The sequence below is a fragment of the Aquila chrysaetos genome, chromosome 7 (assembly GCF_900496995.4).
Source record: "Aquila chrysaetos chrysaetos chromosome 7, bAquChr1.4, whole genome shotgun sequence".
Lineage (NCBI taxonomy): Eukaryota > Metazoa > Chordata > Aves > Accipitriformes > Accipitridae > Aquila > Aquila chrysaetos.
Window position 1 is genome coordinate 34436342 of NC_044010.1, and position 17621 is coordinate 34453962.

Consider the following 17621-nt stretch of genomic DNA (forward strand, 5'->3'; position numbering starts at 1 on the left):
GCTGAGTTCCATAATTTTCTTTTATATTCCCAGTGCAAAGGATGAAACCCCAGTCCAATATACAAAAGAGGCCTAAATTTTCTATTAGACACATCAAGGACAAAGGCAGCACTGTACACATGTTGACTCTAGGCACAGACTAAAGCATGACTGCAGCATGCCTAAGTATCGCTGGTGCAGCTGTAACCTGTCTAGTTGGGGCACTGGAATCCATGAAACCCTAGGAGAATCCACAAACCTGTCTGAGACCTGCAACACTTAAGAATGAAGCTGTACATTTAGTCCTTGAGTAATTGAAGTCAGCTCAGGTATACCTCTAATTTAATACAATTTCAGCTTATTTATTGAACTGGCGGTGTGTCTGTCTGGAAGTTACACACTGGTACATAAAAGCGCCATGAATATTCACAGTGTAGGTTTCAAATCTATGCAAGTTATCTGCATATTGTACTAGTTAAAAACAATATTTTTAAAGCCTCCAGAGTTTTCTTCTAATCTAATAATGCAAATAAGAGGTTTTGCTTTCTGAAAAGGCTAGGGGGCATATTTGTAACTCACTGCCAATCAGACCCCTTCCAGGATCCTGGGCCATTTCAGCACGCTGTGTATAACTAGAAATTACATTTATCACAGCTATGTAATATTCAGATTCTTTCAGGCCTTGAAAGGAGACGTACTATCTCAGATTTATTTATTGACAAGGTCACTCTTTCCCCAGATCAGCATAAATGTTTTTGCTTTGGTTCTAGAATTGTGACCTGTAAACTTGAGCTGACATTTACCAACACCCCTTGTTGCTTTTGACTGATTCAGGGCCAAAGTAATCTTATGGTAAATTCATCAGCTTCAGTGGCGTTCCATGGTGATGAACTTGACTCCAACCTCCTGTATTTAATACGATTTTAACATGAAGGACTAGCGAATAGCAAGAAATCTCTAAGAGTAAACTGTATTTCAAATTTCCTACTTGTATTTAATGAGTTCTAGCACTGTATTTAAAATGGCACTATATTTAGGCCGCGGTATTGCATCCATAAATATAATGTAGTGCCAATAAATATTTCTCTGTTGACATGCAATGCAGAATCCTCACCGCAACCATACATCACACTTTTTGTCAACCTATCAGTCTGTCTGACTACAAGCTAATACATCTGTTTCTGCTTACATTTTTAACCTTAGAAAAGTCTAACTTGGGCTTTGCTTATTCTGCAGGAAATCTCTGGATCTTTCTGAAAATTTTCACAAATAAAAATTTTCTCTAGAGTATCTATTAACTATTGATATTTAATATATGCAAATTGAAAATAAACAGCAACTACAATTATGCCTTTTTTTCTTCTTTCTTCTCAGTTTAACAACTCCCCACCTCCTTCTCCCACACCATTGTGTTGTTAGTTCTCCTCCAGCCATCAACCGTACTACTCACAACTCCTATTGTGAAAAGTACAAGAACTATCTCAGATTAGAGCAAACCAAGTTTCAAATCTTCCTCATGTATCGCAGAGGAAACAGGGGAAGAGAAAGAAAAAGGAACATAAACATCCATTTTTTAGCTCCTTAAGATAATGTTTAGAAATTTTGGACCAGTAACAAATGAAGGTAGGTCTGCAGAAGCAGGCTGTAACCATAAGGAAGAACAATCACTCCTACAGCTGTGGGCACATGTCTGCACCTGCACACTCTGCTAATGCAACTTCACTATGCACAAACCTCCCTTGTCAGAAAAGCACAGACACAGCAACACAGCAAATGACCTTGTCATTTCGAAAACCCTCCCCAAATTTCATGATTTTCATACCTTTCATCTAACAATTAATATAAAATAATTCTTTACCCACCCTCATGAGGATAGTTTTCCAATCCCATATAGTTTCACTAACACTAGATGTAGTCCCCTTAAGAAGTCTAGCAAAATAAACAATAATTGTGAATCACAGATCCTTGAAAATTATTCCTTTTTGCTTTAAAATAAAGGAAAATTCTCAAAAAATTCAGAAAAATGTGTAAATGCCAATATTTTGGACTCATTTCTTGACTGCTGTTCTTCCAAAAGCATCTCTTCCTTTAGGGAGGATGTGCCATATAATGCTTAAATGGTATTCCTTTTTTAACTCAGAAAGTCTGCTTCCCAAACCTCCTTGAAGGCAATTTTCCAACTAGCTTTGCCACCTAGTAGGGAATATCTAACACCATTCCACAGGCCTGATTCAAGGTCAGTGAGGTCAATACACAGCCAATGTTTCTAATGACCAGAGGCCCCTCTCTTTTGCAAGTCAGAGCACTTTATTGTACAAGAAGGTATCCAGATAGGGAGAATTAAAAAGCAATCATCTCCTGCTGAGACTAGATCAGAGTCCAAACTGCAGTCTCTTAAATTTTTTTGTGGCTGTGTGCAGGCTTTGTAGATGAAATGCCAAAAGCAGAGAATCTGATTGCAGTGACCTCATTATTGCTATAAAGATCCTTCAGTGGACAGTAAATGTGATGAGCTGCTAAATAATTGATTATTTCAAGAACTTAATGCTGAGTGCTTTTCACGCATCAGTACAGCATACAATTTTATAGGTGTCGGTGTGTCAGCAAAACTCTGAACCACTCACCTACAGTTTGTAGTTTCTACAGAGTAGAAAAAAGAGGAAGAATGGTGAGTCAGAAGCAGTTCCCTTGAAAGCTGAAAAGCATGGTTTGCCATCAGCTTCTTCAAAACCAAACTGCAGTAAAGTTTTGATTCAGCTCTTTGCACTTAAATGCAAACTTCTAATATCAGTATTGCTGAGAAGGAGATGTTATTTGTTTACGGCAATAAAGCAGCAAATTCTCATATGCTTGAAAGGTTTTAATGGAAATTTTCCCAGCAGGTAGAAATCTTTACTCCACCCACACATAGCATATTGCTGTGCGGGAACAGCTACTGCTCCCAGCCATGGACAGCACATAATGCAACATATCTTAAGTTTCTGCTTCTCAGATGTCCTTGTAGCTTGCCAGATAAATAAAGGTCAAGATTGGTGCCCAAAGTGTTAGGGAACAGGGCAGAAAGATTCCACAGTAGGAAAGTAGAGATGGAAATGCTCCATTTAAGTAAGTACTTCTTAGATCCTTAGAGCTGTGCTCAGCTTTGGGCTCCCCAGTACCAGAATGATATTGACATACTGGAGTGAGCCCAGTGGAGGTCAAGGGCCTGGAGAACATAGTGCATGAGGAGAGGTTGAAAGAAGTGGGCCCATTCAGCTTGGAGAAGAGAAGGTGAAAGGGAGATCTTATTGCTGCCTGGACCTCTCTGATCAGAGAATACACAGACACTGGAGCTGTATGTTTTTGGAGGTGTGCAGTGATAAGACAATACTTTTTTTTTTTGCCATGAGGATCATTAAATACTGGAACAGAGGCCCAGAGAGGTTGTGGGACCTCTGTCCTGGGAGGTGTTCAAGATTTGACTAGTCGTGACCCTCAGAAACCTGATGTAAATAGACCTTTTCTGAACAGGGGGTTGAATTGGATTAGCTTCAGGAGGACCCCTTCAACATAATTTATGATTCTGTGAGACATGAGAAGGAGGGAAAGACTTGGCACCTCTAGCCTAATTTCCAGAATAATATAAAATATTAGCCATTTAAAATATATGCACTGTGTCACTATGAAAAAGATTCTGGTTCAAAGTTCAAAGCTGTTATTAACATTAGCATTCCTAATAGGGACTCAAACATAAAATTATCTTAAAGACTTAGACCAAATTAACAGAAATTCAAATGAAATCTGAAGAGGAAAATAGGGAATAAATAAGTAATTGACCTACTTGGGTTTTTTTCCCCTATCCTTGGCCTTGTTTACTTGTACCAGATCTAAGGGAAATGTTCCCCTCCTCTGGAATAAGCTTTATTTTTCCTAAAATGCCATCATATCTGGAAGGCATTTAGGAACAAGCTTGATATTCTGAAACCATATGCATTCACACGTGAAAGAGAAACAAATAATAGTGACAACCAAGCTGTGAATAGCTATTAACATCGTTAGAGATTGTGATCTATCTACAGACGAGTCAGAAGGAGAATACGCTTTGTGTTTCAGTTATTTAGTTGCTCTCAATTTTCCACAATTCTGGCAGTGTTTCACCCAAGTGATATCACTTGACTCCGAATAAACTAAATGTTGCAATTTGTACCTATAGCAAAATTCATTGGTTTGGGTTCCCATTAAAACATAACAGTTAAAATTAAAATCAGAGCTAAACTGGATGCATGAGGATATCCATTTAGAGTCTAATAAAAGTGTCTTAGAGATCCAGGCGCAAAACTCAACCTTGGTGCAAACTAATTATCAAAGTTTACACGACAGATATACTGATATAAATCATTTGCCTTATTAATTCTCCCTCCTGATTAGTTTCTTTGACTCTCCTTCACTTGACATCCTTATTTATTTAATATAACTGGATGGCCCAAAATGATAGTTACTCTGACAACCAAGGAAAATTAGAACAGCATGACATCAGCAAAAAGAAGAGAATGCAGGAACAAAAAGACTAAAATGGAAGAATGAAAGATTTGGTCCAACTTACTTTCTCTAACTCTCCTCTTTCTCATTTCTGCATGATAATACATGCCACTCACATATTCTCTCCATAAATTCTGAAGTAGTAGATAACCCCAAGAAGACTCAACATTTGTGTATACGGAACAAGAAAGCACGAAAATATTCTACAGTCTTTTTTTTTTTTAATCTTTCTGTGTGCTGTGTGCATGTCCTTACCAGTATGCAAACAAGTATGTAGCAGCAGTGCCAGAAGGAAACAAAAAGATGGTCTTTGGATGTTGAAACACAACAGCAGCTTCTCTACAAATAGGAAAATTCACTGTGAAACAAAAAATATTTTGCAGTACAGTTACTTCTGGATTACTATTTACAATTATCCCTTTGTCACCAAAAATAAATGTTTGCTATTCTATACTTAAACCAAAATAGAGATATCTATGGTCAATACAAGTTAGTGGCAAAAGCCTCCAGTACTCAATCTGTGCTGAGTGTTCTGTAATCTGAGGGCAAACAACGCAATTCTTATGACCGGTCCTTCATGGGAGCAAGGTGTCAGCAGGTCAGATAGAGACCCCATTGTTTGTGTAACTGATATTCCTCTCTGCTTCCATCCTGGTGATGTGGAAGTAAAGGGAAAAACAGCTGACCTGGGTACAGAGGTAAGAAACAGGGATGGAAAAGGTCTATAACTGGTGCAGAAAGGTTTTTCTCTGAGCTTGAATGTGTCTTGGGATTCCTCTCTGAAATCCTCGGTACACAGAGTTTTCCTAGTGCCCAGCTAGTTGCTGAAGCCCTATAAAGAAAAATAGCCTTTTGCTGCCACCTTTTCCCACATAAGCCCTTCAAGGACAATATTGTTGTGCAGCTGGATGTCCAAAACCCTACTGATAACTCATATGGGACCTAAAGTGGTGCATATGATAAAGATATTATTTAAGCATTATTTTCTGTGTAGGAAAATGCACTTAAAAATTTGTATTGACATTTTATTTGGGTTACAAAATCAATCAGACAACCAGAAGTTGGACAATGCCAGAGATGAAATAGCTGGTGTGATCTTGTTCTTTCCCTTTTCCTCAATGTCCTCAAATTCTTCATCGCCATTAAATGCTGCTACACTTACATCCTGTCTTTGCCTTAAGCAATCGCCTTTTCGTCACATAGCAGGAATGGTACCAGCAGCTCAAGGCAAGACTGCAAATGGATACGACCGGGTCTAGGAAGCATTAGCCAAAAAGCAATAGGGCATGTATTATCTCTTGGAAGGATGGTTGCCAAAGTTGTAGGAAGGCCAGAGATAACCAAAAAGCAAAAGCCAGAGGCGATCTATAGCAAACTTGAGGCAATGCTTTATTATGACCATATCAGTGGTTTTCTCTGACACCTCTAACAAGTTGCAGGGAAACACCTGAGAGCATTGGCTGTAGGGTAGGTCATTGCAAAGGCTTAGTGTGGCTGAGGCATGTTCAATGCAAACAGGTGGTTCTCATTTTCTCTTAACAGCACGGATCTAACAAGCTCTGTGGGGTATAACATCTACTGCAAATGGCAAGTTTTACAGATTACAGCTCAGCCAATTTTGAACAACCCTTCATTAAGACATCAGAATGATCCTCTCTGATTTCAGGGTTATCTGCTTGCCCTGCTACAAACATGAAGACATCCCAAATATTCAAATCACACTTAGATCTTTGTATACATGACAGAAATTAGGTCACCTTTCAACCCACTGATGTTTCCCAGACACTGTATAAGCAGGTAACTGAACTGCACACTTGGTGGGATTTCCAGAAAATCACTGGGTTCACGTTTCACAGAGCAATAAAAGCTCTTCAGTACTTAGTAATATTCATGTATTTCCCTCCACCACCTCCTATTTTCTGTAGCTGTTAGTGGCATCGCACATTCGGAAGAAGCTGGTCTGTGGGTCCTGAGAATGTAAGCCTTATTTAAATGCGAAAAAAGGACAAGTTTTATGTTTTCTTTCTTTTGTGCTAATTACACTGATTGATATGACAGCGGTCTTCATGCTTTGTACTTTCTTTTATGACCTCCTATAAGTGGTGGAACTCCATTTTAAAAAGCCCTGAGATAAGACCACGGTAACATTGTAGGGAACAAAAAATCTGCAAATAATATCCTAGCTCCGGGGAAAAGTTGGTGGGAGTTATTTATTTCAGTGCAACTACTTGTTCAATCTAGTTCAGCCATTCCTGATAGTGGTGATTATTCTGTTTTATTCCATCTCTTGTCAATGTGAAACACAAAATACGTTAACTCTCATCTTTATGCAGAAATCCTGGATATTAGATAAAGGCAATAACTTTATTAATATTAAGAATAATATCAGGTATTATCAGCAAGATGAAATAATTAACAAAATTTGAAAAGTTAGATTTTTTCTAGAAACTTATTTCATATCCCTCTTATTTTACATATGAATTTATGTATATGTCTAGAACTTTTTTATTTGATGGGTTCACTGAAAATTTAGGTGATTTCTCGCAAAGATCCAGAAAATCCGGAATTGATATACATACTTATCTAAGATTACATACAACATTTTGTTATTGCAACAGATTCTTTAATACCTTTAAAAGAGTTTTTGTATTCCTCTCTTCCCATACTCTTTATTATTTAAATTTGTTGCTTAAATGTTCTACATTTTTAGCATTTCATTTTGTCTTGTGTTGAGATGTTGAAATTCTAATTCCAACTCTTTTAAATAATCAATATGTACAATTTAGTTAATCTTTCTGAAGACCAAGAGGTATCCAGTTTTCCAGTTGACTGTATAAGCAAATGCTCTGAATGTCAGATACTTTACTCCAAACGAGGCAGAACAAGACTTCTGAAAAAGAAGCTATGAAAGCTTAACAGGAAAAATCCTTCTCCCTCTCAAAAAGTAGCCAAAACTTAATCAGATTACTGCCATACTCCAACAGCCCTTTGGAACACTGAAGACCTTTTTGCCCATGAATGTCTATTCTATGTTACTGCTACAGGTACTGAAATTCCATTTACCATGTAATGTGTTGAAATGCCAAGAATCAAATTGTACCTAAAATTGCAGTGGTTTGGGGACAAGGTCAAAGGTCCATCTCAAGCTTATGTGATCCATCAGGCTACTGTAATTAAGGTATAACAATATTTGCTGCCATTCATACATAAAGAGAAATTTTTTCAAACAGGGCTTAAAATAAACATGAAATAAAATTATCTCCCAATGGTAATGATGAGTTGGCAGATCTGTAAATGTCAGAAATACAAACAGAAAAAATTCATCCCACCCACAAAGAAAGTTGGAAAAAAAAGCATATATAGTCTCATTCCTTCAGTATCCTCCTGGGACCAAGTGGGTTTATGGGTTTAGTATAGCAGGGTTTAAAAAAAGACAGGAAGCTGTATTAAACAAAAAGAAAAAACAAACAACCAAAAAACGCCCAACCAACCAAAACAAAACCAAAACCAAACAACCAAGCAGAAACTACAAGTAAAAATGCTGATGGCTGATATTTGGAAGTGGAAGAGATCCCTTTCCTTCCTAAAGCTTCAAGATCTCTTCCTTTACTGCCTTTTTACCAAGAAGGAACATTTAGCTTTAAGGAGCAGAACTAGGAAATGAAAAGACATTCAAATACTTGTCCTTTTTGTTTCTTTGACTTTTCCTGACTAGATGTCACAATTGTGACTGCAGAGAATCACCCTAAAAGAGAATTATTTGGTATATATAAGGTATTACAAATCAAAAAGCAATGGCTCTTAGAAGCAACTTTTCAAATGCAAGCACTTACACTGGGCATATAAGATGTTTCTACACCCTGATTTGATAGGAACACTTTAGACACCTGTTTGAAAATATGATCCCAACTAAAAGCTGGATGAAAAGCTGGCTCTATGATCTGACAGTAAAGAATTTTTTTAGTTGCCACACCCCTGAGAAACTCTGATGCAGGACTGCTGCTCGGAAAGCTAATGGCCCAAAGCCTATTTAACTCAATGGGAGACATTTCAGTGACTCCATTAGACTATTGGATTGGGCTCAAAAAGATTAATTTAAAGGTCTTTCATGACAGAATTTCACTTTAGTGACAGCATTATCCCAAATTCTGCTGTTCCCAAAAGCAACAACCCAATATTCATTTAAGTATCTGAGTTGATGTTAACTGCTACAAATTTCAGCTCCAGAATATAGGGATTGTCCCACCTGGCAAATGCTGGTTATTATATTATTGTCATCCCCAAAGAAAAGCTCTATTTATAGAAAGGCAAAACAGTTCTTTTCACACTGATTATTGAGTCACAGTAATTACATTTCATATGGGAAACATTTTATATCTAATTCAGTATGTGAACAATTATATACCCTATGCCAATTATTAGGTAGCATGTGCATCAGTTAGCATGTGCTCCTGATGTATCACACAGTTAATATAGACATATTTAAAAAGAAAAAAAATGACATCTAACAAAAAGTAGTCCACCTCTGACAGTAAGCAAAATACTGAATTTCCAGCTCATTAGAAATTTCAGCGTCTGTTAATGTTGTATAGGGGGTAAAAGCCAACATGTCAATGTTCTTCATTGAAGAGGTATTCATGGAAAAAAAGGCTCCAGATTCTGAAATACATCACTTTAAGGTCCCAAGCAAAAGGAAACATTTCAGTATTTCTGAAACTTTTTTTTTTTTTTTGGAATGACACTAAACTCTTGATTTTTGTCAGTTTAAAAAGAGGAATAGGTATTATGGAAGCTGAGGTTTAGATCATCATTCTCACCTACAGACCAATTCCTTGAAGATTTGCACTTCCCAGGGGTAATGTAGATATCATTCAAGCAGGGCCCACATGTTGCCTTGTGGGAACTGAAATTTGAGAGCTGAATGGCATTATTATTTCCTGTGCAGAGCTTTCTAATCCAGCTGTATCTGCTGTAATCCAAACAGCTGACCAAAATAAATCTCTGCTGTCCTCTGAGAAATATGGTTGTCAAACAAGCCTGGCCTATGGGGAAGCATCCAAGCTGTAACTCCAATAAGGCAGTGCAGAGCTAGGGAACTGTGTTTTGCTCAACTGCTTTGTAACAAAATATTTCTGGGAATTTAACTGAAAATTATTTCAATAGAACCAGCCTCAAAAGTCAAATCTGCACACAGATAATTTGGGGGGGGTGATGGTGGTGAAATCCTGAAATTTGCTGACATGCCATATCCATGATTTAGTCCAACAGTTAGGGCCATAATCATACCTCTAGGCTGTGGCAGAGCATGCTGTGCAGCTGAGAAATGAAAAAAAATGAGAGAAAGCTCATCTTTATATTTCCTTTCCTTGGGCCAGTTTGCCAGTGTAAGTTAGATCATTCTCTGATGACAGATAGCTATAACCCCTGGAGGGCCAAGAACCCTAGCCAAAAGTTCACGAAAGTCCACATGAGGGTTTGCACGGACATCACATGCTTTTGGTTTGGGCAGCTAGACACCAGAGAGACATGGAGGGTGAAAGAGTTTGAAAGTAGCTTGAAAGAGTTCCAGGTTGCAGAATTGCCTTCTCTAGTAGAGATGCAAAGCATTTACCCTGCCTCCCAAAATCCGGTCTTAACATGAGCTCTAGCAATTTAGACTAATTAGAGGAAACAATGAAAGAGGAAGATGGCCAAAGGAGAATGCACTTATTCTACAGACTACTAATTGCCATCCTGCAACAAAGTCTAGACCTACACATCAACCGAATCTAATATATGTCTAAGTCTGGTATCTTACCAGGAGATGCTCTTTCCATCCTGTGTTCTACATCCTGTTCAGCTGAGTTCTAGCAGTTTACAATATAAATGATTAAAAGTAGGAAAAATTAATGGTTTGGGGTAGCAAAAGTAGATTGCCTAGATTTGGGACACACCTATCATGAAACAGAAACATGTCTGCAAGTAGGATTCATGTTAAATACCTAGCCAGTTCATTATTTCTGAAGGCTGTAGTAATTTTATTGCTACTGTTTCTAGAAATTTTTATCCAACGGCAGCACTTATAATCTAACACTGGCATAGTTACATCTGGCAGTGCTGCCCGGCCAAAATCAGCATCCACACAGAAATACCCCTCTAAAGAAAACAGTTACAGTGATGTATGGCAAAAATACCACTGCAGATAGGCAAGTAGGAAATACCTACAGTAACCATTTGGATCAACTATTTCTCATGAGTCTCTTGCAACTGTATACCAACTATACCATACAGGCCAATAACTAGATGGTGCTGAGAATTTTCTTAAAACCTTTAAAAGAAGAAAATACATCATTTCATGACTGTAAAAGATATGTATATCAACAGCAGTAGCTCAACAGAATAAGCAGCGTAAACCTAATAAAAGGAAATCTCCTGATGTTGAACACTCAGTGCAACACGGAAATAATTCTCATTTGCTTTTTAATAGCGTACATTCATGTAAACACAGCATGTTCTCAGCCAAGTATAGAAGTATGTTGAAAATAAAAGTACATCTGATTTCTTAATAAATTAGAAGAATAAGGAAATCCTTTAGGAAAAAAAAAATCAACAGAAAAAAGACCTTGCAGTCACTCTTAGATGTCAAATACCATTAAATACAACTTTGTCTGTTGCTAGAGAAGATAAAAGCTGTATTTAAAAGCCTTGCCAAAAATGTCCTTTTCAGTACTAATTAGCATCAATGGTCAAAGCCGCTAGAGCAAAAGAAGAACAGAGAGAGGGAGGACAAGAGAAATAAGTACCATCACTGACACTAACAGGATTTTTTTAAGCTTTGTCTCATGATACATTAAAGGATATTTTTCTTTTAATATAATGTCCTAAGCTTACAAGCGCTATGAGCAGATGCCCTTCTCAATCTGCTCTAAAATCAAGTCTAATAGCACACAAAGAAAAGCCACAGCAGAAACTGCCTCTTCCTAGAGTTTTCCCAGACAAGAAATTAGCAGCTCTATAACATAAAATGAAGCAGAAACCTCCTTGTCATATTTGAGAGTACTTTTGGTTCCTACTTCACAACTGTTCGGCCCACACCTCAGATCACGGGGTGAAGATTAATGTACAGTTAAAGAACCTTGCAAAGACAATGAGTCCACGTGACCGTGTGGTTTTTGTCTTCACGCTTTTTACAGTCACCTGAGTTTTATAGATTCACAAACCGGGGAATCTTACTGTTGCAGCAATCACATTCATTGGGAATTGCAATGGATGTATTTTTGTTTTCTTGTTTTTTCCAGCTTTGACTGTGCAAAACAGACCTTTGTTAACAAGTGAAAGCATTAGAGGTCAAGAGATGCACGTGTTTCCTATGTTTCATAGTGGAAAGCAGGTTATCAGGTCTGTTCCACCATGTTGCCAAAAACAACTTGATCTTATCTTTTGGAAGTGCTGGTGGTCAGCCTGTGCACTTGTCTCCCTTTTCCTTGCTACCTCCAATGCACCTGGCAAAACTTAAAACAAAAACAAAAATACCAAGCAAAAAACCCACCTCAAACCTTTTCACTTACATCATCACCCATGTTTCATTTTCATTCCTTTCTACAGTTTAGTTTCTTTCAAAAATACAGTGCCTGCTAACTTCTCATTCACACAGAGTTAAGTCTGGAGCAATTGTGGAAGCGGTGCAGTTATATGGGTATAATAAGACATGAGAATTCCTATATTTCATAATTACTAATAACTCAAAATATGGGTCAGAGCCTAAAAACTGATTAGCCCCTTGAGCTTTTCATGTCTCTTCTTGTCATGAGTGTCATGACAGGGGAAGAAGAATAAACAAGCCTTCCCTCTCACACTCAGCATACAGGCAGCCTAGGGCACTGAAACTCTCTATGCATGGGCTAGAAACAGCATTCACATGATAGCTACACCAGCTTCCACCAGCTTAGATTTAACCTGTCATTACGTTTCAGTCCTTTTTATGAGGGGATCCTCTTTCACATTCCTTTCAGACTGACTTCATGCCCTGAATTCTCTGAATTGGTGCTAAATGCTTGAACCAAACTTTCCAAAGACGAAAGCCTAGTTTGTCTTCAGCATCCTGCCAGTATTTGGATTTATTACTGTAACAATCATTGAGAGTACAAGCCATGTAGTACATCTGAGATATAGGCTTCCTGTCGTTATGGACAGGATCTCTATGTGATCATTTTAGACTGCTCACGTAGTACTGAACAGATGGAAATGGTTTTACTCCCTATCAGTCTTGTATAAGAATCAATAAGTTAATCATAAATGTCCAGGCATCACTGTTCAACTACTGAGTCACGCTGTGTTTGGTATCTCAACTGCCTGGATGTTAACACAAACTAAAAAGTGGTTTTCCTTGTATTCTGAAATAGAGTATTCCAAAGGTTCAAGGCACTGTTTTTAGGAAATGACCTTCAGTGTATGCAGTGCAATAAAGCCAGTCTCTTTCCATGCAACAAAAACTAGAAGTGACCAACTTCGGCATTTCCACAGCAGACAAGCACAGTGAGGCACATCATGCGAACAGGCACAATTTTGTTAGGATGCATCCAAAATAATTTGGGGTCTAGACAGAGTCATCTAGCAAGCCACCATTTGGACAGCTCAGGTCTATATTAAAATCTGTACAATAGCTGAGACATAGGGTACGTTTTACAACAATGGGGACAATCCTGAGTAAATAATTCTATGGCTTCTCAGGCTAATTTCTAGAATAACCACCAGGATATCTTTTGTGAACAGAAGACTTAAGAGAGCCTTGCATTTTACCACGTATGTACATTCATTCCAACAAAACCAAAATAACTTGAAAGTGAAAACACTCCTACATTTTGTTTGAGTTCTGAACTGCAGGTAGAACACTTATCTAGAATATTGAAATGTTACATTAAAACATATTTCTGAAGAGTTTGATGTGTGCTTCTATGTACATACTACACATAGTAATTAAATTTTGCACTCAACACCAGATCTGAAAATCAAAATGCAGAGAAAGAAAATGAGGGTTGTTTTGTTAAGATAGAAAAAGAGATTTTTACCTCAAAACAAAAAAGGGCCAATTGAACAAAAGTTTATGGTATTCTTCATTTCATTATTTTTAAGTAATTTAAGTCTGCAACAGGTATGACAGGAAATTATATTATTGCTTGTTGTTCATTTTCTCTTAATTATTAATATCATTCCATTGGGCATCCCCTCCTTGCCCATGATGCACAGCTACAAGGAATTCAAACTGCTGTTAAGCAAAGCGAATGCCCCATCCAGATCTCCATGGAAATCAAGCTGGCTCATACTTCTCTATAGGAACTAGAGCCTCCAGTTGCTGAAGGTTAGTTTGTATAAGCAAGTCCAACCCACATGGGATGAGGAGGAGATGAAGGTCAGCAAAGAATATCCAGTTCTTTCTCTGTAAATGTGTTCTGCTTCACATCTAAAGTTGTGACTAGGAAGGGCTTGATGCAACACAAGAGGAAGAAATAAGAAGGCAACATGAGATTTTTCTTTCCAGCACGTTTCATGCAGTCTCAGAAATGCTTTTTGACAGCTCCTCATGTGTTGAAGAGGAATTCTTCAATGTGCAATCAGCAAGGGGGTCTCTGTAGATGCAGGTTGGCATATGGTATCTCAAATTTCTCAGTGACAAGTGGCATGTTAGCAGAGCAACAGAGTAGCAGGGAAAAAGACGTTTTGCTAATCACTCCCTGTTGCCCACACCCTCAGGCAGAATCATATTGCTTTATGCAGATGAGCTCATAACAGTTTCTTCAATTTAGCTTTTATATAAAAAAGTGCCAGCTCCTAACGCTATGTCAACAGGCACCCGAGGGCCTTCCACTTTACATTGCAAGTGTATTACTATTTAAAGATGAGCTTTTAGCTTAACATCATTGCTTGCCTTCAGAGTTTAATTACCGCCCTCCCCATGAGGCCCAATGAGCCATCCACTCCTCCCACGGGAGTTCTGCCTGGCAATGATCTTTAACTAAATAAGTAAATGCCAAATAAGCACTTCTTAAAGATGCAGTGTCTTGTTTTCTGCCTGGCTTTGAAGCCTGCGGAAGCCAGGCTCTGATTTGCATCTCACTGGCAGCAAGCCATGTTGAATATAGAGTTCTCGGTTATAAATCTTATCTCTGATATGAACTAGAAAGGGGATTTAAAAAACGGAAAACTTTTTTCTTTTGCTGTTTCTTGTGCTCAATTATCCTACATCATTACCTACAGGCAGACGTAAATCACTGAAACAAGAGCCTCTTGTACCCAGTTACACCACCTGTGTCTTACACAGATACAGCACTCTGTACAGCCTGCATTTGCTACAATACTCCTCCAAATTATCTTCCCATATTTCTTTTCACCACCTCTGTCTGTAGTAGAATAGTAGCATTACAAAACAATTCATTCCCTTGAAATAAACATCCAAGACTTAAAACAGGTCAACACAGATGCACTTAATCCTATAACAAGTCAAGCTACTGGGCAAGACACAGAGGCTAACAGACTCAACAGTGTCCATAGAAACAGGAATTTAAACAGACTTTTCTTTTAAGGAAGGAAATAACAAAAATTGACACAACCAGATACGATTTCTGAGGCACGGCAGTATTCCAAAGCAGCTACAGGCAGAAAAGAGGATCCTAGTTCTTAGAATCCTATACCCAAATACACAGTGGCACCCAGCACACAAAAAAAGCCACCAAGAGATGAACGAACAATAATCTAGGACCTAACGGGTATCTTTGCAAGTTCCAGTTACTCAGCAAACCAAGAAATGGCGAGGAAATACAGCACTGCAAAACAGCAAAGAGCTGTTGCACTGTGAAGGAGACAGGATGTATACGCTCCTTGCACCATCTATACTTCAAAGCAGCATACACAGCTGTGATTGAGCTCGAAAGGAACAGACCAGGTGATCTGCTTCACCTTACTTCTCTGCTAACAGGAAAATAACCCACTTTTGGCATATCCTACCAGAGTAGTAATCATGACACTACATTATTTCAGAAGGCCTAGTCATTGGCTGTGATTTCTACGGTACTGTTCAGCACACATTGCAAATGATATTGTGCGTGTCTCTCTGGGATTTGTGCCTGGCTTCAGAAACAAAATGCAGGCTCTACCGTCATAGTGGCTTTAAAGAAGAGCGGGTCTGAACTTAAAATGAAACTTTTCAGCATATAATTACATAAACATAATGAGTTTTTTTGTAACAGTTGCAAGAAAGCACTTTCTTCCACTGTGTTACAGAATATACAATCTCTAATCATAATGTTCTGGACTAAATAAAAGTCCTTCCATTTAACATAGAGAGGGGAAAATACTGTTTTGTTTGTGCATCAGGTTGGAAAAACATGCAAGCTTCCAAGCAAACAAAGTTCACAGCAGATTAACCGTCTTCAGAGGAAAGAAGAAAGCTACAGTTTCTTGCAGGGTCCTTATGAATTATGGATGCGTGGTTATTATGGTAGCAGGCCTCCGGTAACATTTTGCTATGTTAATTTTCCTCTTTTTGATTTTCCATTATTTGTATTTATAAGGAAAGTTATCAAGCATCAAAAACCAGGAATGTCCTTAAAATAGCTACTGGCTCTCTGAAGGTGTGAACTGTAGTTGAATGAAACTGGTTCTTCCTTATCTTTAAGCTTTTACTTTTATATTGTGTTCCTCACCAGAGCACTTGAGTGTTTTTCAAACATGACCATTCCTTCCTTTTAAAACACTAACTAAAATGAGAACTAAGCACGCATTTCTTCACCTGTCAACTCCCGTGCATGTTGCAGGGTTTGTTTAGTTACTGTGGCAAAGCAAAGCCAGGCAAATGATTTGCTTTTTTTCTTTTTCCTTAGACAAAATCATTCGTGATAATTTCAGTGGAAGGACATAGCTATCACTTTCTGTATGCAGTTTTAACTCTGAATCACTGTTTTGAAACAACAGAAATGTACAGGAATTATGTCCAAACACAGACTCTGCCTGTTCCCTTGAGAAGATTCTTCACCTGCACTGGCCCGACCAGATTTGGAGTATGGCATTATAACAGGTGCTCTGCTGCCAGTACACTTCTCCAAACAAGGCGGCTAATACTGACAAAGATATCCAGGTACGTGGATCCGGGACACGGATCAGCCATTGCTTCTGTCCTCCACGGCATGCAGCTTTTAAATACTGAATAAAAATAATAATAATAAAAAATTCCTCCTGAGATGGGTGTCATTTAAGGCTTCTATTTGATTGTATGACCAAAGAGACTAATTTGCGTGGGTGTTACCTCTGTTGGCCTACCTGTGGCTAAACAGCATGGCAGCTCCTCTGTAAGCCTGCACTCTCATCACTGCGAGGGAGCTGGGTGAGAGTGAAAGCCTGGAAAAAATGCTGGAAGTGAGGAGTAAACAGGTGCTCAGGATGTGCTTGTGGGGACAGAAATGAGAGAGATCACTACTGCAACGATTATGAAGGGAAAGCTGACTTTCCTCAGTTTGCACGTGTTCGTCTCTGGAGGTAAGGGCAGAAACACTGCAGCTAGCAGGAACGCCCAAAACAGCATGGAAGCCAGCAAGAGACCTTGAGCCAGCCAACCTGGAAGGACAGTAAAGCAGAGAAAGGCTGCCACGATGGATGACTGCTGCTGCAGAGCAGCAGTGAAAGCTTCCATATTTTCTGGATTTTAAGCACCTGTCAGTGTGGAGAGCTGCCAGGAGAGGGCAGGGAGCAGGGATCCTCCATCACAGCTTGTTCAAAATGGTCTTGGCTGGGTTGCTGTTTATCTGTGGACTATCCTCTGTTGACTCCTTCCCTAAGCAACTTCCCGCTCTTCTCATCCAGCAGCAGTCAAAGGGCTAACTGGGTCTCACATGTTATTAAATCACTGATTTTAACGAATTTAGAACATAATCACCAAAATTCCTCATATTTCAATGATGCAAGTTAATAAAAACAAGTAAATTCACATCAAATAGTCCCTTAAATTTTGATATCCAAGCATTAAAGAATCAGATCTTCAATTAATATGAAACAACATTGCTGTCTTTAGCTAAAGAAGCCTCACAATTTTGCTCCTTCAGAAAAGATGGCATTTAACACCTCCAGCAAAGGGCAAGCATATGTTTCGCCAAAAA

General features: G+C 38.5%; 1 protein-coding gene and 1 long non-coding RNA gene across 5 annotated transcripts in view; one reads left to right on the forward strand and one right to left on the reverse strand.

Annotated features, from left to right (window-relative positions):
* The window catches only part of DSCAM (DS cell adhesion molecule), a 475910-nt gene that overhangs the window by 272913 nt on the left and 185376 nt on the right, over positions 1-17621 (reverse strand). The window lies entirely within an intron of this gene.
* Positions 1-17621, forward strand: part of LOC115343732 — a 124619-nt gene that overhangs the window by 85764 nt on the left and 21234 nt on the right. The window contains exon 4 of one of the 2 annotated variants that reach the window (XR_003924261.1): positions 16353-16734. The exons of the other annotated variant lie outside the window; for it this stretch is intronic. This is a non-coding gene — a long non-coding RNA (uncharacterized LOC115343732). Of the gene's footprint in view, positions 1-16352; positions 16735-17621 lie in introns of those variants that run through there. 2 annotated transcript variants of the gene reach the window in all.